Below are 25,566 nucleotides of genomic sequence, written 5' to 3'. Positions count from 1 at the left end.
GGACTGAATTCCTTACTCCTCAGTTTGCAGACGGCCTATTGTGAGACCTCACCTTGTGATCATGTGTGTTAATACTCCTTAATAAACTCTCCTTTATATATTCATCTATACTATTAATTATGGCCCTCTAGAGAACCCTGACTAATGCATACACTAAATTATGAAAGAAATAAAAATGTTACAAACTACATATTTTTATTAAAAATTATACATGCATATGCATCTTAGATCATATTATATATACAATGTCCTATTTATATCTAATTGGGTCTTATTCTACAAAGAGTTCTCTGATATGAATATTTAAAACATGCAGATTGTGGATTGGAAGACTCTCAAAAGCTAATAGCGATTATCCACTAGCTGGTAGATTTGTGGTTAATTTATCACATGAACTCCATTGATTAATAATTAAATATAACTAAACCTTATTTTATTCACACTTAAGGAATGTTTTAAATCAGCAATAATTTTATAGCAATTAAATTGCATAGACACATGTGAAAACAAACAGCTATAAGTAGGTATAAAGTTAAACATACAAAATGTTGTATTTTTAAAAAGTTACTGGTTAATTTTATGATCCACCGTCACATTTATAGTTTTGCAGACTAACAGAAGAGTATTCATATATTATGCTTCAGTAATCAAATAATTATTTATGCAAAATAAAATAATTACTTATAATTTTTATATTGCCTTTATAGAATTATTTCTGTAAATATAAAGACATATTTAATTATTGGTAGAAGTAAAACAATTATCTGTTCAGTTTTGAAAAACTACTTTAAAATATTTGTTTTTAAGAAATTGTTTCACCAAAGTAAATAAATATTTATAGGAGAGGAAAAATTACTTGGTACAAAACTATTTTTCACTGTGACATTCTTATAAATAATCCTCATGGCATTACTTAATGCTATGAATTTACTTCATACATTGATTTAATTTAATTTAGTTAACTCATTATTTAAACCTATCTTTGAACTTTTAAAGAGGCTCAATTTTCCCTCTACTTCTTCCCAATAGCATCACAGAATTACACAGCAACATAGAATTAGCAGAAAAAAAGCAAGATCTGTTTCCTTTTTTCACATTCATTTATAATTAATCACCACTAAACTGCTTTTACTTGTCAGAATCCCTGTGCCATTCTTTCACTACTATGGTTAGCATATTATTTCCTAAATGATTTTTATAAAAATGCCTGAAATGGGCCGGGCGCGGTGGCTCAAGCCTGTAATCCCAGCACTCTGGGAGGCCAAGACGGGCGGATCGCAAGGTCAGGTGATCGAGATCCTGGCTAACCCGGTGAAACCCCATCTCTACTAAGAAATACAAAAAACTAGCCGGGCGAGGTGGCAGGCACCTGTAGTCCCAGCTACTCGGGAGGCTGAGGCAGGAGAATGGCGTAAACCCGGGAGGCGGAGCTTGCAGTGAGCTGAGATCCGGCCACTGCACTCCAGCCCGGGCGACAGAGCGAGACTCCGTCTCAAAAAAAAAAAAAAAAAAAAAAAAAAAAATGCCCGAAATGTCACATTTTCGATTCTACTTTTGCTTTCTTCCGGTTTTAGTGATAAAAAAGTAAAAAAAAAAAAAAAACAAAAAAAAAGAAAAGAAAAAAAAAAGAAAATCCCACTTGCTTTCCTACAATGAATCTGTTTTTTTCTCATTTAGCAAATTCTACCTGAAGAACAACTCATTTGGATATTTCTTTATGTTGAACTTGATTAAACTGTCCATCCTCATTCAGTGCCATAGGATAATGTTAATTTTTGCTCATTTGAGTCTCTTATGCAATCCAGTCAAAAAAATCAGTACACTATTTCATAGTGTCTGTTGTTGAGTATTCTGACCACATTACTTATGGTAGACATTTACTACATGCCAAAGGCAGTGCTTCACAACTGCTGTTCATTATGGTTTTTGCCATATCTGTATATTACCAGAAATCATATTTCAACATATGATCCAAAGGATCACAACTGTGTGCATAAAAATTCATAGAAATAGGCATAATTTATCACCTCCTCTGTTGTTTCTACTAACCAGGTTTTGAATATTTAAGGAGAAAATTAAGTTGTTGCAATTTTGAAGCTGTCAGAAGAATCAAATCTGGCCTATGAAAATATATTTTGTTAAAATTATGCTTAGAAATACAAATGCTGTAGCCTAATAATTTTATGAACAGTTTGAGAAAAAGAATCATACTAACTTATTCATTTTATTACTTGTTGCATTACTAGTATGTGGCATATTGCATGAGCATAGTAAACAAGCAAGATATATTTTGTGAAATAACTTTAACTTTTAAAAAACATAATTAATAATATTACTTAATATTCTAACATAGTACTATATATGTGTATATATCATGTGCTAGTATAGTACTAGAATTAATATACACATTCCTTTGACATACTTTTTCTTGTCAATTTTATTTTACACACCTATTTGAATTATTTTTTAAAATTCTTTTCTGCATTCTTCAAATATTTGCTCAGGTAGGTAGCTCAACAAATTCCTGAATTACATTCTCAGATTCTGAATTAGTGGGTCTGGAGAGGTACAAGGAAATACAATTTTAGAAAAGATCTTTGGTGATACTAATGAAATCAATAATAATACAATCAACAATATTTTACAAAACTACTTTAAAATATTTGTTTTTAAGACATTGCTTCACCAAAGTAGCATAAATATTTTAAGAAAATATTTATATGAATATTTATAAGATATATTTATAAGAAAAAATTCAATATTTTGATATACTCAATAATAATTTAAATATGATGAACAGATATAAATAGGTTTCATATTTTCCTAATTCTTATTCTGCAGTGGAATTTGGTTTTCTTCCTTGTTAGATACAATATGAGACTTGATTTTGCTGGAGTGCATTCTCCAAGATTACCTGTGACCCAGGAAGCTTACAGAACTTGAATTAAAACCTTACAAACCTACTAACACTTTATGTGCTGTTGCAGTACTTCAATTGCATTAGCTACTTATTTTTCTAGACTCCTTTATTCATCTCTTCTTCTTTATTTGCTGAGATACAAGAAACTAAGAGATTTGTTTGTGACCAAGATGGTCTCTTCATCTTCCTCACCTGGACTACACTTTAGACAGGTTTCTCCCTAACTGTAGGTCCTTAATCTCCCTGTTCTTGGAGTGTTTAGTTTAGAAAACTTAGAATTATAAATTCTTTCTCTGTTCTTTTGAGATGTAAGTCTTCTCCCTGTCTCCTACAACCCAGGAATATCTGTTTCAAGAACCTCAGAGCCATCTCTTTGAAATGCAGTCATCAAAGAACAGAGTGTCCCTATCTCCCAGTTTCTGTGAGAGGGTAGGGGCCTAATGTCTGCAGCACCAATCAGCACACACAAATGGCCTCGTCAGTTACACCATGCTTCCCTGTAATGTCCTTCAGTACTTTTCCACCAGCTCACTTTTCTTGCTTTTTGTTTCAACAGAGTTGAGTTCAATCTTTCTTCCATATTGTAATAGTGTTGAATAAAGTCTTCCTTGTCTGTGTCCAGTGCAATTTTTCTTCAACATTAGTTTTTACCTCTTTTCTTTAACAAGACAAACTCCTATATACCAAGAAGAACCTTAACAATTCAAAGACGTTCTATTTGTAATATCAGAAAAAAACTTCGGCTCCAAGATATCTGAAGAGTCAATTGCTGCTTAATTAGGTTTACAATTGCTAGTGATTCCCTCATTATAAATAGCATTGGCTATTGATGTGTCACTTTAACTTATCCTTATAGTCTCAGGGAACCATAAAATCTCCACCAAAGGTCTCTTTCTACATGCTCCATATTGGTATTAACATTGCTTCCTATTTCAAATAAAGACATGTCAAATATGAAATGAATGAAGCTTCTTTGGGAAAGTGAACAGTAATTATTGCTCTTCAAAACTCAGTTTGTAGATGCTCTTTCTAAGTTTGATGGAGGGAAACAATGTATCCAGCAATACCTTTATACATTATTTTTTAAATATGAAAATCTAATTAAAGAACAATGGCTATTGCAAATAAATATAAAAGTTGATTTATTCTACCAAAGAAATATGTATTCAACATGGCCTATTTTAAGAAATCATTAATTGAATACTTTGAATTTTCTCTAGACTCCATAATAATATTTTAAAAAAAGAAAATGATCATAATGAAAACTGCTTAAATAAAAATAATTTCTAAGTGTAAATTATAACAGTACTGTTGATGTATTTGCGTAATATTCTAATTGTTGCAAGACAGAAGCAGCCATAAGTTGGCATATAAATCATGGTATGAGGGTATTATGGATTTCACTGGACGGGCAATTAAGTTTCAATATGTAAGGGAGTGCTTTGGGAAATTTAAAGTTGTTTTATAACCTCATTATATTAAAATTTAGCTATATAATTGAAGCACATATTCACAGCTTAAGGCTTCCTTAAACCACACTAGAAAATTGTTTAATCTTTGGAAACGGGTTATATAGGCATACTTTAAATTTTTTTTCCTATGAGGCTGAATTTTTTTCTAGTTAGAAAAAAATTACCATACATAATAGTAATTAAAATGTGTACTTATTGCTTACGCACCACTCAACAAACAACAAAACAAAATAAAACAACTTCCACCCCCTTTCCATATTGCACACCGCTCCTCTCACTTTATCTTTCTTTTCACATTTCTCATAATTAAGACATAACAGCTGTGAATGTAGCTTTTCTTCATATTCCTCATTTCTTGGCCTCACATTCTTCACTTTGTTAAAACGTGTAACATAAAGTCACAGCTATCAGACTCTGTGCTTTGAATTTTCTTAATTTAGAAGTCCTGAAATATCTGCCCAATAGAGGATTTGTTCAATCCCCATTTAAGCAAAGTCCTTAGTGCTACATTTTGAGATGTTAAAATGAAATTAAGTTTCAGCTGTAACAGGTATATTGGATTGTTCCTGGAACTTATAATTCTCTAACATTGGGAGACTGCCCTAAAAAGAAGCTGAGAATTAAATAAAAATAGACTTATCCTGATCCGATCAGCTTCTCTAGTAGGAAAAACAATAGGCAATGTGGCTGTTTATTAATTTTTCTTAAAGCAAATATTTGTTCTAGTAAAATTATACTTTTCCCCCTCAAATTTTAACCAACTTTCATTTTCAAAACATTTTAGAAGAAACAGTCATTGATAAAAATGACATTTATTTGTTTTAAGCTTTTTAAATAGAAATAAAATAAAAAGAATGTGTCTTTATTATTTGTGTATAGAAAGACCATTTTTATTTTCAGCTTTTACATTTACTTAGAACTCCCCACATTTTAACATCTTCAAGCACTTAAATGGAAACATTTTTCCTCATAAATTTATTTTTTATTAAATTGTGTGCATGATTAAAATGTATTCTTCTCTTCCAAATATTCATATTGAAATTACTAAAGTATTAATGTTTATCATTAAAACAGTGCAAAATATTGAATATTATAAAATCAGAATTTCTGCTTGCTGAATTCATTCCCACAGCTCTTCAATATAAAATAAGTTTGGAAAATTCAAACTTTAATATACAGTATTTGATTATGTAGCAGTGTTTTGATGATTTATTGGCTTCATAAGTTTTTTACACAGATAGGATTGTAAACTAATACAAGAAATCCAAGTGATTAGTAGGAGAATGAAAGAATGAGGAATACATATGGAGCATAGCAATGAGGAGGTGTGGACATATCCATAGGTTCACAACTTTCCTCCTTGATAATATAATTATAAGTGAATCAAGAATACTAAAAATTCAGCAGTCTCCTTGGTCCATGACTAATTTTATACTTAAATTGAGAGATGGAATAACCTTATTACAAATACTAATGATAATCATCTAATTTCGTTGGCCTTACATTCTCCTCCATTCAATGTGGAAAATTCCTTTGTCTACAAAATGTTCATTTTTTCTATTTTTAAAATGTAGCCTCTGTATTTTAATCTATAATCTCCTAAAGGATTGAATTATGTGGTTTGGCTTTACACTATGTGAAGATTAAGCATTTCCTTTTGTTCCTTTTAAATTAACCTTCCATTAGTTTTGAGTGATCTCTCCTTCTTGTATTATGAAATAACACATAAAAAGGATCTTATCAATTTTTACTATACCCTTCACAATCTTAAATAACTCAATTATATTCACTCTACCTCTTCACATTTCCAGGCTAAATAATCTTAGCTTCCCTACTTTCCTTTTGTGTATGCGTGAAGTTTCATTCTACTTTAACCATCTTAAGTGTCCTTTTGTGAACTCTTTCATTCTTATCTTTCCCTGAGGGATATATCTTAAGACAATATTTCACATTGGAAGATTCCATATATAATTATAACATACATTAGTGCTATTAATTTGCATTTATATACCGTTTCATTTATGCAAAGTGCTTTTCAGTTTATCTTCACAATATTGCTGAGAACTTATTAGCATATGTTTTTGGAAAGAGAAAGTACAAAGAAGCTGAAACTAACCCCAAATCACTAGAGGTACATCTAAATCATCTTTTGAAACAAGAAAAAAAAAAAAGATCTTTTTCATTTAAATAATCTATTTAAAATGCTAATTTGATTGATGGGTACTTACTAAAAGCCCTTGTTAATTTTCTAGTAATAGAAGGAACAAGTGAACAAAATGACAATTTTTATATAGTTATTCTCAAACTAGTAAGAACACTTTTTTACGTGTGAGAATGAGTTAGAAACATAAAACTTTATCACATATTTTGAGTTTAAAATAATTTTTATCAAACAATGAAGAATTTCCAATGTTTTAAAAACTCAAAGTAATTGTACTCAAAATTAATTGGGGTGGGTTGAATCTAGCAATACCAATCACATATGTAGATTTCAGCTTTATATCCCAAGAGATGTCTCCTTTCCATCCTTATGTAGATTAGAGGTGGTCATTCTGATGATCTGAGTTACACAACCCTGCTTTAGACACTTGGCTTGACAGAAATTCACTGTATTCATTCCTGGGCTTTCGGTTTCATTGGTGTAATACTTACAACTAATGTCTCGTATTTTGTGCTGCTCGGACTGGTGAAATCATAAGAGCTTCAAATGGCTTGATCACGAGTTTTAATGTCTTCTCTCTGCTCCTACAAATTAGGTCCCCTAGCCAAACAAACCTCCTTATCAAATGAACCAGGTGAAGCTCCTGCTTATCCCTGAGCAGCTTGCAGTTCTTTGCCAGCCCACAAAATGATTCAAACAAGCTCACCACATTCTCCCTCCAGGACAAGTAGACACTCTACCTTCTTGTGGGTCTGCCCCCACAGCCCCCAGCTATTCATCTGTTATAGATTGTGAGCCCTATGTGGAATGCAGTGTCCTTTTCCCTCGCGCAGTGGGTGTGTATGACTCATAAACTTCTGTGGATCTTATCTGTCTAGTGACAGCTGTCATGTTTTTATCCATTGCTATAATCTTAAAGTGAGAATATCTGCTTCACCTAAAGGATGACTAGGAGGCACTAAAACATCACATAATGTCAGTTCTTGAATCACTGGTCACTTTGTTCACTAATGAGCCACAGTCTTAAAGAGTATTTCATTTATTAGCATGCTTATATCTCACACTGATATATTTACCCGCGCGGTGGCTCAAGCCTGTAATCCCAGCACTTTGGGAGGCCGAGACGGGCGGATCACGAGGTCAGGAGATCGAGACCATCCTGGCTAACACGATGAAACCCTGTCTCTACTAAAAAATACAAAAAACTAGCCGGGCGAGGTGGCGGGTGCCTGTAGTCCCAGCTACTCAGGAGGCTGAGGCAGGAGAATGGTGTAAACCCGGGAGGCAGAGCTTGCAATGAGCTGAGATCTGGCCACTGCACTCCAGCCTGGGCCACAGAGCGAGACTCCGTCTCAAAAAAAAAAAAAAAAAAAATGTGAAGATGTGGGTTTACAAATAGGCAGGAAGATTTTCTAAGAAGTTTTGTTTTGTTTTGTTAATTATACAGGCCTCTGGAGCAGCCTTTGGAAAGTAATTTCTTACAACAGCAATTTCAAGGCATCTACTGTTTTTACTAGGGTGCCCAAATTTCTGTATTTGTAAGAACCTTAGTAAAATGCAGCTGATATCAGTTTGGTATGCAGAAAAACCACAAGTTGGAAGAAAAGAATATCTCAGGATTAGAAACAGGGAAGGACCACTCACTAATGAATTTACTGAGAAGACATTATGTAACAAAAAAAACACAAATATTAGGCCATTATCTCATTTAATTTTTACAATAATTCTAAGGGGAGTCATGATTTCGTTATTTAAAATATAAGAAGTCTGATTCTGAGAGATATTACATATACTTTTCAAAATGTATACAGCTGGCAAAGAGCAGAACTTTTCTGTTGGTTAAAATACATATATTTTTCATTATAATAGAAAGCCAAAACAACACAAAAATTAAAGAAAGAGAAAGGAAGGAAGGGAGGGAGGGAGCAAGGAAGAGAAAGAAAAAAAGTGAAAGGAAAGGAAAGACACAGATTAGGGAAAAACGGTTTTGTTACCTTTTCTTAAATGTTTAAGTGTGAGTAACTAAAATTATGGCAATAGGACTGTTCTGGAATTCTCTGAACAAATGAATCCCCAGCTTCTTTTTCAATAAATTATTATGGAGACTAGTGTACTAACTAAAATTGCTTTACCGCAAGTACCACCATTCATTATAAAGGTAAGCATCTTCTTTACAGTCAGATATTTGGTTTTATTTAGATATGTTATTTAATAATCTTTTTACACTGAGTATTTTACTGATGATATAAGATCTTGTATGGAATAACCTAGAAAATCTTAGAAACGTAATCTGTTTGTATATGTAATAAAATTACATATGTAGAAAATGCATTCCTAATTCTAAACTTATAATTTTATTATAACAAAGGGAGACAGTAGTGCTTTATTTAAAAAAAGTAAAAATAAAAGTTTCAAAACGCAATGCAGTTGGAATAAATGTTTACCACTCTTTCTTTTTTAAAACAGAAAAGTACAGTGCCCTTTTCAAAAATCTTTACAACTTTTGAACACTTCTAAGTCAATAATCTTGTGTATTAAAACCTTCATTGGAGGTGATGTGACACACATCATTGGTCTTCAGTCATATTTACTATATTATAAAATTATTAGCACATGAATATAATGTGACATAAAAAAAATTGATAAAAAGTTCTGTCTTCCAACCCGCAAAATGTTTTGCCCAGGTCTCTTGCCTTTGACAGAAAGTAATCATAACTTTGGTTTGAGGAATAGAAAAGTAAATATGAATGACCTCCACTGTTACTGCCTTAAAAAGATCAAGTTTAGAAAAGCTTCTATTTTTCTTCAATGTTTGTATGACTATTAAGATATGTATCTACATACTAGATACACTTTACAGAGTAGTTGTGGGTGTTTCTTTGAATATTCCTCCACTCCATTGTTGCATATTGCAACAATGCACCTGGGCAACTTGTTACAAATAGAGGCACTGGCCCTCACTTTCACCTTCAATAGGTCCAGAGTAGGGCTCAGGGTATTTGCAATCCCCAGGGATTTACTTTGTATTTGTGGTGAATAATTAGCAATCACTATTTATGTATTAGAATTGAAAATGCTAAAAATCTAGAAAGTTACCTAAAGTCTTATAATAGTAAATTTCTATTTTAATGATTCTTTTCTTTGTTTTTAATTTTGGATAATTTTATCATTTCTCAGTAATGTCAATAATTTCGAGTTAATGTTTAGCAATTTGAACTTAAATCTTTTTTCTGTATTTTCTGAATCTGTGACATTTTCCTAAATTCTTTGCAGTTTTTGTCTTATCTGCATATCGCTTTTCTTTGTCTAAGCAGTATTTTTATTTTAGATACTTTTTTCTATAAACATCTATTAAATCACAGGCATAATGGTTTTGTTGTATGGACCACTATGTGAAACTGATAGGGAAAGCAGGGCAGGGAAGTGCTGGGAGGAGAAGGGCGGGTCCCTGGCGAGGGCTTCACCCCAGGGCCTGGGCCCATGGACCTAGGTGAGGACAGGCACTCCCGCCTTAGCACCCAGATGTTGCATTTCCCAAGATCACCGTTGTCTGCCATGCCCCCATCCTGTGCCTATAAAAACCCCAAGACTCTGGCAGGCGGACACGCAACGGGGGAGCAGGTCAGCAGAGGCAGACGCAGCACACACGCAACGCACCACAGACGCAGGCAGGCTATCTACCAGTGGGAGGAGGTGGAGTTTGGCCGGGGCAGTCAGAGGAGAGCTCGGAGATTGCAGGGGAAAACCATCTTCCTTCTGACTCCCCCATTTGCTGAGAGCTACTTCTAATCAATAAAACCTTGCACTCATTCTCCAAGTCCACGTGTGATCTTATTCTTCTGGTACCTGATACAGAAAGCCCTCTGTCCTTTCTCTAAGGCAGGGGTCTAATTGAGCTGACTAACCACAAGCTACCTATGGAAGGTTAAACTAAAAGAGCCCCCTGTAACATATGCCCAATGGGGCTTCAGCAGTAAACATTCACCGCTAGACACTGCCGTGGGGTCGGAGCCCCACAGCCTGCCTGTATGTATGCTCCCTTAGAGGTCTGAGCAGGGGGCCACTGAAGAAGCGAGCTCCACTCCCGTTGCACGCCCTATGAGAGAGACAAGGGAACTTTTCCAGTTTCAAAACCATAAATATATAACTAGAAAAATTAACATAGTCTGAAAAAACCTCAATGATCTTAACATTTCATTAGTTGCATGCATACCACACTTTGAGAGGTGTTCTGAGAAAATAATAGGAAAGCCATTGACCACAATACAAATGTTTTTTATAAACTAACTGGTGGCAGCACAACTGACACCTCGATGGACCTTAATGATGGAGCTGAGGCAATACATTCTAAGAAATGAAGTCTTCAAATAAAGCAGTCTTACGTTAGTATGTAAAAGAAAATACAAGACACATAATAGAGGACAATTTAAAATGTCTTGGTATCTATATAGGTGTGTGTGTATTAATTCCTAAAGCAGAAGACATTACTATAAACTGAGAGACTTAACTCAAACTTATTATCTTACAGTTCTGGGTGTCAGAAGACCAAAATGCACTTTATAGATTCCAGTCAAGGCACTGTCATAGCTTTGTACCTTCTGGAAGTTGTAAAGGAGAGTCTGGGTCTTCTGAATTCATTGGTTCATGGCCCTTTCCTCTGTCTTCAAAGCACATAAATCCAGCCTCTGATTCTGTCATAGTCTCTTCTCTCCAACTCTGAAGATCTAGCTCTTGTGATTACATTAGGCCTGGCTGGAAAATTCAATATAATATTTACATCTTAAGATCCTTAATAAAATTTACCCACAAAGTCCCTTTGTCTTGTAAGATAACATATTCATAGGTTGTGGAAATTGGGACATGGACATCTTTGGGGGCCACTATTCTATTTACCACAGCATGGGAAGATGAAAATGACAAGAAAATGATAGCAGATAGCTAGGTCAGGTAGCGATTAAGGATAAAGGAGGAAGAAAGAGCTGGAGTGTGTACAATATGTGTATGCATTTTTTAGAGGTTGATAATTAATTCAGTTATTCATATATTGGATACTGTAGACCAGAACTTATGATAGAGTTCAGTGTTAGAATTCTAAAGAAGTATAAATTCGGGAACCATTATTATAGAGGTAATAGTTTAATATGTTGAACTGGCTAAGTTTGATAAAAGACAAAAATATGTATAGAATAGAGGCCGGGCGCGGTGGCTCAAGCCTGTAATCTCAGCACTTTGGGAGGCCGAGACGGGCAGATCACGAGGTCAGGAGATCGAGACCATCCTGGCTAACATAGTGAAACCCCGTCTCTACTAAAAAATACAAAAAACTAGCAGGGCGAGGTGGCGGGCGCCTGTAGTCCCAGCTATTCGGGAGGCTGAGGCAGGAGAATGGCATAAACCCAGGAGGCGGAGCTTGCAGTGAGCTGAGATCCGGCCACTGCACTCCAGCTCGGGCTACAGAGCGAGACTCCGTCTCAAAAAAAAAAAAAAAAAAAAAAAAAAAAAAAAAAAAAAAAAAAAAAAAGAATAGAAGACTGCAGAGTGGAGTCTGAAGAGAAAGAAAGGAGAGATAGTAATGGATAAAAGGAGACTACAGTTACAGTAAAACCTGGGAGGAAAGTGTTTGAAAAAGAGGACTGACAAGGCAGAGAGTCAGATGGAATAAGATCTAAGCAACAGTGACCAAATACTATGGGAAAAAGAAATTAAATAGATTGAGTACATACATGTCTAGGACTTTCTGCCAGCCACTGTGCTAGGTATATTAGATTAGGTCCCCTCATTCTTACACTAAAACTACAAAGAACTTAATATCAGTGACTCTTCACAGATGAGGAAAGTTAGGCTGAGTCTTTCCATGATAATTTACCTAATAACTGCAGGGGATAAAAGCAGTCATGTCTAATTTCCAAACCTGTGGTCTGTTCCTTGCATCATGCAGCCTTTTAGGGGAAATGGAAACCAGATTAGAAATGATTCAATAATGAGGATATGCAAACAAAAAACAAAAATCAAATTGAAGACAGTGAGTGTAAACTATCTTTTAGAGAAAGAAGAGAAGTGAGAGGAGATAGGTCACTTGAAAGGCAGTTCTGTAAAACTGTTAAACCTAGGAAACAAGCATTTCCAGGCCAAAAAAGTAGAAAACATTTTTCTTAAATGACGTATTTTAGTTCTCAGGATAGAAGACAGAGAAGATATTATTGATGAAAATGAGTTGTTAGAGAGATAGAAAACAAGGAAACCAAACTTTAGATAGAAAAATGAGCCCTAAAAGGAAGCCAGCAAAATGGAACCAAACCTCATCCAGTCATATCATTACGTTCCCCTGTGTCAAATGCTTAACTGCTTAGCTAACAAAAAGTGCAGAATTACTGTCTGTGTCCCCACCTCCACAAAACTCGTGTTGAAATCCTAACTCCCATAGCAATTATATTAAGAGATGGGGCCTTTGGGAATGATTTGGTCATGCCTGTGGACTAGCGCCCTTGAAAAAAGACACAAGAGAGTTTTACTTCAGCTCTCTCTGCTCTTATAACCATGTTATAACACAATGAGAAGTACATGATCTGTAATCCAGAAGACGGCCTTCACCTGAACTCAACCATATACTACCACTGTGGTCTTGAACTCCTAGCCTCCAGAATTGTGAGAAATAAATTTTAGCAGTTTATATGCCTTCCAGTCTGCGGTACTTGGTTACATCAATCCAAACTGACTAAGAGCCATATGATCTGTGTTATAGTTCCCAGGCATTTGCTCATATAATTTTTTTAGCTTGAAATTCCTTTCCTCAGATTCTTTTAAAATTCTACTCATGGACTAAAAGCCTGCAGGTATGTGATCCTTATTCAGGAGGTAGTATTGATTCTTCCTACAGAAGTATTCTTTTCTGCTAACTTTTTCAGCGTGTGCCTCTCTTTCAGTCTGTGTTTGCTTCAAAGTGAGTAATAATATTAACAACAACCATGTTATTATTAGCATTGGTAAGGACCAGATACTATGCCATAAACTTTGTGTACAATAACTCATTTAATTGTAACACAACCGGATAGCTCTGTGTTATTAAAAACGAAAACAAAACTGTGTTTAAGAATACATTTTGAAGTTTATCTAATATTATGTAGCTAATTATGAGAGAAAGAGGAATTAATACTTTGTGTTTTGTCTTAGTTCACCTCTGTTTGGAAGCAAGAATAGTTTCCAAATTGTTTAAGTAAAAATAAGGAAGAATTATTTGAGTGGCATGTGTTTCATAACATGGAAAACTTCATATCTGGGTCTTACAGAGATTATGAACTCGAACAGGTCTGGATCTCTTAGCAACAGATGATTCCAGGTCTAGACACTCATGCTCCACTTTTAATGGATTTCACAACCAATCAACATTTTGTGCATCCCCTTGGGAATTCTAATCAAGACAGATACCAATAATCCTAAACCACATTATTTTATGAGATCAAGAAATTTAGCAAAGATATAGGAACAATTTTTTAAATTGATCAAAAATTTAGGAGAGTTAATATTTATTCAGGATTCATTCATTTTCTTTACTTTTTATTATTATTAATTTTTGGTACGTTTTTCGAGACAGGGTCTTACTCTATTACCCGGGGTGTAGTGCAGTGGCAAAACCTTGGCTCACTGCAGTCTCAGCTTCCCAGGGTCAAGTGATCCTCCCACCTCAGACTCCTGAAGAGCTAGTACTATAGGCATGTGCCACCACACCAAGAGAATTTTTGTATTTTTTGTAAAGATGGGGTTTTGCCATGTTGCCCAAGCTGATCGTCAACTCCTAGGCTCAGGCAATCTGCCTATCTTGGCCTACCAAAGTACTGGGATTACAGGCATGAGCCACCATAACCAATCCAGGATTCATTTTCTTACATGAAACCATTTAAGAAAAAAAAAAAAGAAGAAGAAATTAAAGGGAAGGTGAAAAACACATTTTGCAGAACACAGATACAGTAAGAAAATCTAAAACTCTGCAGGCGCCGTGGCTCGCACCTGTAATCCCAGCACTTTGGGAGGGCAAGGCAGTTGGATCACCTGAGATCAGAGGTTCAGAATCAGCCTGGAAAACATGGTGAAACCCCGGCTCTACTAAAAATACAAAAATTAGCTGGGCATGGCGGCACACACCTGTAATCCCAGCTACTTGGAAGGCTGAGACAGCAGAATTGCTTGAACCAGGAGGTGGAGGTTGCAGTGATCTGAGATCATGCCACTACCCTGTAGCCTGGGTGACAGAGCAAGACACCATCAAAAAAGGAAGGAAGGAAGGAAGGAAGGAAGGAAGGAAGGAAGGAAGGAAGGAAGGGAGGGAGGGGGAAGAAAAAGAAAGCAAGAAAGAGAGAGAAAGAAAGAAAAAGAGAGAAAGAAAGGAAGGAAGGAAGGAAGGAAGGAAGGAAGGAAGGAAGGAAGGAAGGAAGGAAGGAAGGAAGGAAGGAAGAAAGGAAATCTAAAACTCTCAACTGGTGAGAACCTGAGATATCAGGGTTATCAGAAGCCCTGCTCACTTTACTGTGGCATGTTATCTTTGCTTGTCTCTGCTTCTCTCGGTTGATTTCCTTCTTATCTCTTTCCACTGATGGATTTTCTTGCGTTTCAAATAGTTTCATATAACTTTTACTTAAATTTTCATCATAGATTATATTACTTGAATATAAATTTCTTATTAAAATAAACTGATAAATCCAGCTTGGATTGGTTGTTCACTCATTTTTCAATCAGCTAGAGAGAGGGGCTTAATGTCCCACATTCTACAACCAATTCAGGAGGCACTGGGAGAGCATATAAAGCAAGAACATGACAACTGGATGATGACCCTCCATGAAAAAGGTACTTTAGTGTCAGGAAATCTGTCCAAGAGTTATTTTCCTATTTTCTTCCTAAGGGTAGTGTTTAGACAAACGGAGGCAAGATGGCGCAGTTCCAGGTTCTTCACCGTCAACTTTCCTGCGCCCGGGAAAGACACGGGTCGACTGCGCAGGCGCAACCCGACCTTCCACGGAGAAAAACCGGAACCCGCCTAGCCACGCCTAACACCCGCCCCCGACCCGCCTATGTCCCGCCCACTGCCCGCCCACTCCCAGGCCCAGGACATAAAAGCTGCTCCTGGCGGACTCACGGTTTGCACTTCCTCAGCCCTCACTCCCGTCGGGACTGTAGGAACTCCGCGGGAGAGCTCCACCAGGTGACTCCCCCGGCCTCCCCTGCTGGAGACGGACGGACCTCACCCCTCCCCCACACCTTCTTTCCTGAAGCTGGGGGACCAAAAATAAATGTGCAGTTTTGCTCCTAGCCTTGCCTACTCCCTGGTCATTTAATACTCACCCTGGTTTCCTAGAAAGCAAATCGGTTTCCTGGAAAGCAAATCAGTTTCCTGGAAAGCAAATCAGGTAGTGCCAACAGCACTCATGTACAATCTTAATTATAGACACATTCATAATTAACATATTCATTTAATTTATATTTAGTAGTCAAAAACATAAGGCTATATAATAAAGTAGTTTAATAAGAATTTTTACAAAAAGTGAAATAAGTATTTCTGTTTTTGAGACTTTTATCCTTGTCAAGCTCTATCTTAAAATACAGCAATCCAGTGATTTGCAATAGCTTTTTTACCGAAGGGAAATGTTTCTAACATCCATAATAATATCCTTATGTGCCTATGTAAGCCTGAAAAATAATTCCAACATTGTGATTGATGAATTTTTGGCTGTCTCAGGTTTTAAAATTGATTGGAGAGAAGTGAAAATTGTAATACAACTTGCTTTGTCTGCACAGCATGCCTTCTAAGTAAATCATTAAATGAACACTAGAGGAAATTAAATATTTTGGAACACTCTAAAAATAAATTTGAAAGAAAAATAAAACTTTGAATGAAATATGTATGGATTTTCTTAAGTCTATTATGACATAACTATTAAACTTAAAATAGAAGGATATATTGGTTTTTAAAGATAATAGTACTTTAGAAAAAGAGATTGATTAGTCAGATTTTTGCTCATTTTGTTTTATGGTTTAGAAAAAAATTTTAAATTGTTTCTTTACAACATGACAGCCTAAAATTTATTGCATCATATCTTTTTGCCCAACACTCATATTTCCAGAGGCAGAAAGTTATTCTACATAATTTCTCAAAGTGAACTGATGCCTTTTTGAAGTCAGGGGTTTAATCTCTGTATGGGGAACCGGGCTCCATTTCCTGGGCACAGGCAACTCAAGTTGTTGTCAAGCTGATGACCTGCTTAATTTAATCCCTAAAGCTGATCTGCTTGTGTTTCCTGTCACAGTGATTTCCCTTTTGAGTGGGTAATCTGATTTGCCTTAGATTACTGAAGTCAATAGTTTATCTGAACTATGCTTGAGATGTCATGAATTTACATTTTGGATGGTAGAGTTGGTCATTTCCCCACACTAGGCCTTTCCTTTGATTTTTTTTTTTTTTTTTTTTTAATTTGAGAGTTCACCTAAGGTGAATAAAATTTAATAGTCATGCAGATTTTTAACAATCTGTTTAACATGAGCAACGTGGAAACAATATAGATCATGCAAGACTTCACATTCAATAGATTTAACAAAGGATTTATACAGAGAGTAAGCTTTTTCCATATATACCCATTTTTTCTATTTCTTTTCAGTTTGTTTCTCTTACCATCAACACACAGCTACCCATATCCATAATTAGAGAGGGTTACAGAGATAGAGGAGTGAGGGTAACCCTACTCATGGGATAGATTCTTCCAACTTGCAGTTTTTCCCATCAACTCTTGGGAATCTCTTTGGGCATCTTACTTCTTGTAAGTTTGTAGCACCTTTTGACTTATGAAATCTGTTCATTCACCAAAGTGTCCTAAGTGCCAGGTTTGTGCCAGTCACTTGCCAAGTACTGTGTTAAGCACTGAGCAGATAATAATGATCACAATATGAGTGCATGCCCACATTGAATGTAGAACTCAATCAATCTTAACAATCCCCAGATGAATCTAGGTGTTCCCAAAATCTTGCTGCCAAGGTTATTGATGTGATCAGCATCCACATATGGCAAATTAGACAAATCATTTTTTTATATAAGTCATGCATATCAATGTGGGGAGAGAGAGGATTATTAGCAGTTCTATCTTCTTTATTCAAACATATCCTAGTAGGTAACAATAACACACAATAAACAAACAAGTTCTAAGGAAATTAACAGGAAATGTAGCTTTATTTAAACCAGGTACTGCCCTAAGTTCTGGTTATCATGTTAACGACACTGAGGAGCGAAGAGAAAATAAACAATTCAAGATTATTTTTGATACTCCTGTGTTAGCTAAATGAAATAAAGTGAGTGACAGTATCAATGGTGCTTTTCAGGGGTGTGTACAGCTACCCTAGCTTGGAAGATCATCGGTGGCCTGACTGTTGTTTCAATCCTGGGTTTATCATGAGACTTTCCTATCTATTGAAGAAGAAACACAGAAGAATAGAGAATTGTAAATCTCTTATTCATGGGGGAGGGGAGGAAACATAGGTCAAGGATTTTTAAATTGAAATTTTAACTTCCAAACTCTTAGAGGTGGGGATCAAGTATGACCACATCAGTTTTGTGTATCTATGTTCCTTACTGAAACGACAATATAAATTTGTTTCCTTTCTTCTTTATTATTATAACAGATCTTAACCTGTGTTCTGATATTTTGGCTGTAAGGCTGTAAACACATTTGTTTATCATCTCTGCACCTCAATTAACTCAACTGTAAAACAGAAGTAGCATAAATATGTACCAAAGAAAGAAACATTTAGTATGAGGAATATGAGCCCCATTTAAACTATCAGGCCCAGAGAGGCGTGGAAAAAAGACAGCACTTATATCCCACTGCCCTCTTTGAACTAAATGATCTCTTGGAGCTGCTTGTCATGTGACTCCAGACTGACTAATGACACAAGTCACTATAAATTAACCTAACATTGTCACATGCTGGACACCATGACTCTCATCCTACAGTTTAACAATGGATAGAAATCACTAGTCAATGTCATTTCTGTAAACCAATGAGAATTCCTGATGATTTTGTATCAGCCCACTCCTTTTCTTCATTTTTGCCTTTAAAAACCTGACAATAATCGAGGTCAAACAGAGCACTTCCCAAGGTAACATAAAAATGTTTCCCAGGCAGCTGACCTCACATTGGCCCAAATAAAAGCTCTTTAAAATTATATTTTGAGCCTTAGCTTCTTCCTTTAGGTCAACATACCTCAGAAGTTATGAAAATTAAATGAACTAATATATGGAAATTTATATACAATTTATAAGATCAGTACCAATGTATCTCATATACATAATTGTATATTCATAAATAAATTACCAAAGAAAATTATAATGTATCTATCTGAAAACACCTGGCACAATGTCAACAACATTTATTTATTTTATGAGTTTCAAATAACTTATTGCAATGAAATAAGACCAATTATATCAGTTTCCCAGCACTATGAAAACAAAGTACCACAAATTGGATGGCTTAAAGCACAGACATTCATTCTGTCACAGTTCTGGATATTAGAATTCCAAAATGAAGGCATCAGCAAAGTCAGGCTCTAGGGGAAGATCATGCCTGGTCTCTTCCAGCTTGAGGATTTTTTGCCTGTACTCTTGGCATTCCTTTGCTCACAGACGCATCACTCTGATCTCTGCTTCTGTCACCACATGGTCTTCTCCTTGTTTGTTTCTCCTGTGTCTTTATGTCCGCTCTTCTTACAAAGACACCAGTGACATTGTATTTAGGGTCCACCCTAAGCCAGTGTGACTTCATCTTAACTTTATTACATTTGCACAAAGCACGGTTTAGGGTTTGAGCACATCGTTTTTCTTTTTGGTTTTTGTTGTTTGTTTGTTTGTTTTAATGGCAGGGAAAACAACATACAACAACAATTCCCCCCCCCCCCCTTTTTTTTTGAGGTGGAGTTTTCCTCTTGTTGCCCACTTGGAGGGCAATGGTGCAATCTCAGCTCACTGCAACCTCTGCCTCCCCGGTTCAAGCGATTCTCCTGCCTCAGCCTCCCTAGTAGCTGGGACTATAGGCACATGCCACCTTGCCCAGCTAATTTTGTATTTTTAGTAGAGATGGGGTTTCTCCATGTTGATCAGACTGGTCTCAAATTCCTGACCTCAGGTGATCCCCCCTTCCTTGGCCTCCCAAAGTGCTGGGATTACAGATGTGAGCCACCACACCCCACCTATGGTTTTGTATAACAATTAGTTTGAAAAACTCCTTTGTTGATTGCACAACAATTTACTGAGAACTTTTTAATGGACTGGTCACTCTATTTAAAATATTCTTTCCTTTTAAAATTAAATGTGCATGAATGAAAAAGATGGATAGACTGAGTTATAATCAGGCTTGATCAATAAGGCACTACTCCTCACTTCATTGTACACCTGATTTGTATGTCTGTGTATGAAGGTCATATGTTTACATTGTATACACCCAGGCTGTAAACACATGTGCATTGGGTTTATTATAATTTTCTTGACATTCTCAATAGTTTAAATTTTTTTAAAAAAACTATAAAACCAACTACAGAATTATTTCTCAATAATTGCTTAGAATTAGTATTCTATGTGAATGTTTATAATTCATAGCTTCATGTAACTGGAAAACCCTTAAATGACAGACATGAATACAACATTTTTACCTGACAGGCTACATGATATCCAACATATCTCTTTGGCAAAGATATGTCAAATAAACTTTTTTAGTAAAGTCAAGATTTGTATATTCAATTTTATATTCAGTATCCGTATCCTAATAAATAGTGTAAACTATTACTTAAAGTCATCTTAATTATATTGATTATATATAAAATGTCTAATGAAAGATACAGAAATGAAAACATGATCCTTATTTCCATTCTTATGTAATTAATGAAAATACATTAGAAAGCATGTCAAGATGAAGATGGTGATTATATTTTTAAGTGAATAATTCTGATGAATTGGACAAATCCTTAAGAAACCCCCAAAAAAACAGACATAGAAAATTTAATTATTGAATGTTCAATTCCGAATATACTCTTACCCTTTAAAAATATTACCATTAGAGTAAGTAAGATGATGTCTTAATTACTACTTGCAGATCTCAAACACTGTTTCATTTACTTGGAGGAGGACAAAAAGGTAGGAGACTGTCATTTCTGGACAAGAGAGTAATTTAAATGTGCCAAGAATTCAGCCAAAACTCTTGACAGATGAGAACAATGGTCCACTATTTTTTTTTTTAAACATTCTCACTTATTTATCTTACACGTCTATGTCTCATTATTCCATGGCATGTGTGTTTTGACTCAAACCAACTACCCAAACCTAGGAGAATGATTAGAAAATGTTTCCTTTTGTAGCTTCAACATTATTTCTGTGCTTCAGCTTTTGAAACATAGTAAAGAATTATGATTTCTATGTTGAAAAGGGCCAAATTTGTTAATGGCTAGTCAGAATTTTTTGTTGCCAGTAATGTATTGTTTAGAGGAATATTTACACAGTACTTATGAAGTCTAATTAATATACTTGATTATTTTCATCTAAGAAGAGCATTAAATGTTTTTCCCTGACATTTCCATAATATTTTGAGAAAGGAAATAGTTCAATAACACAATTGAGTAAGACAAGCTTCTATTTATTGGCCGATACTATTTTTATATTTCATATGTGCCTGGAGACTCCATAATCAAAAAAAATAAATATATATGGACTGCTTATATTGTAAGAGAGAAAAAAATAACTGTTTACTTTCACGAATATCCCAATCTTCTAATCATAATGTACCTTTACTTTTATGTGCCAATGAAAAGAGCACCTCCTACAAGAAAAAGTCTAAATATGTTGAAGAAATTATCCCTATGATGGAGTTTTATAATATAACTTTAAAAAAAATATGAACATACACCCATACAATGGGCACAAGCCAATATCGCTAAATTGTATATCATTTTAAGAGATAAAAAATCCTTTTACTGGTGCTTGCATTTAAGGGTGTAATTTGAATACCTAGGAAATCAATATCTGCTTTACTATGTGATTACAGTCAAATAATTGAAGTATCAGACAAGCAGTGAACCACAGGGTTTTTCTGTGCAAACAGCAAGGCATTCTAACTACAAAGCTTCTCTTAATGCTAGTGGACCTCAGGTTGTAATTACATAAAACTTTTAAATGTACTATTTTTTCCAAAAGATCCTGTTGGGGTAATCATTCAAGGGAAGAAAAAAATTTCTAAAAATATCAGAATTGACACTTCCTGCTGAGGCAAGAAAGAAGGAACGGTTTAAAGGTAAATTGATAAGGAAGATTCTGGAGGACTCTTATTCACAGCACCTAACAATGCCATCCTCCTGGTCATTTGGAGCATTTCGTGCACAGCTTGGAGTACCTTAGAAGCATTCAGCTTCATTGTTCACTAGATAATCAGGGATGGTGCTTTTTCGTTATTCACTTCCAAAGGCTTAAATCTCTCTTTCTGGACGACTCTCATATCTTCTACTGAAAATACTTTCTATCTGATCAGAGTAAATTCTTCGAAACTAGAGCCAGTGTGCTATTGCAGCCACCGAGCCAGTCCTTACTGGATCTGGATCAAAGACAAATGTGCCTACAGGGACAACCAGGTTGGGTTGAAGTTAGACAGGACAAACGGTTAAAAAATGGCAACTGATACTTAGTGTCAGGGTTAGGTTGGAGTGGACTCAGAGTACGACAAACAGAATGTCCTCTCTATGCTGTCATTCAGCTTCAGTGCTTTAGTGGACATTTCTGTGTGTGAGAAATTCGGCCCAGTTTTTCTGATCTTTAAATTAAAAAAAAAAAAAAAAGAATTTTACACATTTCTGTAACATGTTTCAACTTGCAGATACTGACAAATTGGCTACTAGCTAACAGGCTTTTGTGGGAAAGTAATTTCTTCATAAATTTATATGTAAGTTATTTTGTGTAGTAGTCGTTTAAAGTAATTATAAAGCATAGAAATTAATTTTATTTATTGCTGTATAACATTGATAACTTACGATGTTACTAGAGTTACCAAACATATTTTTTGTACACATAGAGTGATACTGCAAAATTAAAGTATTTGAATATGCTTTATAACTCTAATTTCCCATTTAAATAAAACATTTCATTGGCCTTAAGAGAAGCTGAGTTAAAGGCTCTTACTTTTGACAATGCACACTGTAAAAGCTTCCGTGTAATGTAATCTATAAAATGACTTCCTGATTTCAAAGATATTTCCAATTTGGATGATGTCATCAATTTCAACTCTATACTTATTGCAATGAGGTCATTATTTTCCTCGTATTTCTTGACTAATAAAAAAGAAACAAACAAATATATCATATGTGATATTGTTTAATCAATAATAATTATTATTGCATTTTAAGCAAAAGATTACATTTTAACAAATATTTTATCATATTCAGTCACTTAAAGTCCTTGTTATATTATTTCTGTATATTATGTCTATTTCTCTACAGTATAGTGGGCATTTTGTCAAACAACTCAAACTAAAACTTTAAATTTCATGATTATAACTAACATGTTATATAGTACATGCTGAAGGAAAGAGAGGACTAGAGAGTTTTCTAAGTTATTTCTCCAATGTCTAGGATCTTGAGACTGTGTACACTTTTTCTTGATCTTCAAAAGTAATATAGGAAATGAGTAGTCACATGAAGAGTGTCATAAAATTGTGCTTGCTGAGCATGGCGGTGCATGCCTATAATCCCAGCTATTCAAGAGGCTAAGGCAGAGTTTAGTAAACTATGGTTCATTAATATATAAGGCCACATTACTAAATTATTTTCTATTAATTACATTGATTTTTTTTAATTACATTGATTTTATCAGCAGGCTTCTGACACCTGCCCAGCAATTTTAGCCTGTTTCTTTGTTCATAACACTTGAGCCATTACCATACTCTCCTGCATGGCTGTTTTGTACTTTCGAACAATATTTAAACAATTACAAATAAACAAATGTCTACGATTTCAAATAAACACATTTTTTTCTTGATATTTGAGACCAGCCTAAGTTTGGAACTAATTAGTTATTCTTGCCTTATTTCATAATACGTGGTATATACTCAATATGTAAGCCATATATACTCGATACACTTAATATAACATGATGAATATCTGAAGTACTCTATCAGATATCTCAAATAAGACTTACATTTATGTCTCAAAATTTGGTAAGTTTCTACGCATTTTCTGGAATACCTTTCTTCTGACTAACTATCCTTAAAAATGTTACCTAATTATAATAGATGAATTATTATTTGTTTCTTTGTCCCAATATCAAAAACCTCTTTTTATATTTGATGAACTTGGTGGATGACAGATGTTGTCTCACACTACAAAAACCCAAATATCTGATATTCATGGCTTGAAGTCTCCCATACAATTAAAACACAGGAGTGACCTTAGCTTGGGAAGTGAAATGTACCTCCTCTGTATTTTGAATTGGAAGCTAAGGTTAACAAAAAGCAAAAGAGTGAAGAAATGCTAGTGTTGACAGAAGTGGTAGCAGTGGTATACAGTCTACAGACAGAAGTAACCCTGTGAGCAAGAGTAGTGTCCTGTGTCCTTTTAATGGATAGGTTATATCTAATGTTCTGCTGGTTGCTGCAATGTTATTCTTGCCTGTGGCTTGGGATGCATGGCCTTCTTTTCTCTTGTTTGTTTCTATATCCTGGTTCTTCAATTGTACTAGTATTTCTGTGACCTTTGCATCTTTCAAATAATTTATTTTTTATTCAATCACAAATCAGTTTTTATTGCTTGCAACAAAGAAACTGGAGAATAACATACATTGGTAATGGGACTGGGAGAGTAAAGGCAACTGGTATCCAGCTGTTGCCCAAGAATTTCTCTGTCTCATTAAATAAAAATATTATAGAAATATGTAGATTGTTTTCACCTGTCAGGGACGTTAATTTGTCTTTCCCATTTTCTCCCTCCAGATTCTTAATTCTTAATTCTTAAATTTTGTGCAGTAATTTAAACTGTTTATTAGTTTATTATTTTAATGTATATATTTTTGAGAAAAGATCTCACTCTGTGCCCAGGCTGAAGTGCAGTTGCACAATCAGAGCTGACTGCAGCGTTGTTTTCCCGGGCTCAAGCGATTCTCACATCTCAGTCTCCTTAGTAGCTGGCACCACTAGCATACACTACCATTCCTGGCTAATCTATTACATTTTTTGTAGAGATGGGGTCTCATTGTATTGCTCAGGCTGGTCTGGAATTGCTCGGCTCAAGCAATCCTCTTGTCTTGACCTCCCAAAGTGCTGGAATTATAAGTGTAAGCCACTGTGCCCAGCTGTAAAGATTTTAATAATCTTCTCCTATCAAACATAAACCTCCACATTAGTCTACAAATTAAAGATATTATATTGATAAAACAGGAAAACAGAAATTAATAGACAAGCAATATTCCCATGAGGATAAGAGATAGATCCCATAACATGTAGAGGTTTGACATCTCTGTAAATCATCTGAGGAAAAGGGATTTATGTACATGTTGAGATATTCCCCTCAAAATAAAGGACAATTTTCTTTATCTTGTGCTTGCTATTTAATATGGGAAATATTCCCTGGTGGACTTCATTCATGGTGGAAAGGCATTATATGATATGTTTTGACCTACTGACATATAAATCAGGTGATTAATATATACATTTTATCATTTTTAATTCTATCAAGGCAGAACGTGGTAGCTCACACATGTAATCCTAGCACTTTGGGAGATGGTGGCGAGAGGGATCACTTGAGCCCAGGAGTTTGAGGCCAGCCTGAGCAATAAAATAAGAACTTATCTCTAAATAATAAATAAATAAATAAATAAATAAATAAATAAATAAATACTAATTTTATCAATTTAATGGTCAAAATTTGACTTTCCTTATTATTAGTGAAAGAGTATCATAAAAGATCATTTAAAAAGTGCGTTTTGAAGGTATTGATTTTATTTGTATAAAACG

This window comes from Piliocolobus tephrosceles, chromosome 5 (genome assembly GCF_002776525.5).
Source record: "Piliocolobus tephrosceles isolate RC106 chromosome 5, ASM277652v3, whole genome shotgun sequence".
NCBI classification, from domain to species: Eukaryota; Metazoa; Chordata; class Mammalia; order Primates; family Cercopithecidae; genus Piliocolobus; species Piliocolobus tephrosceles.
The sequence above is the reverse complement of the archived record's forward strand: the minus strand, read 5'-3'. Positions refer to the sequence as shown.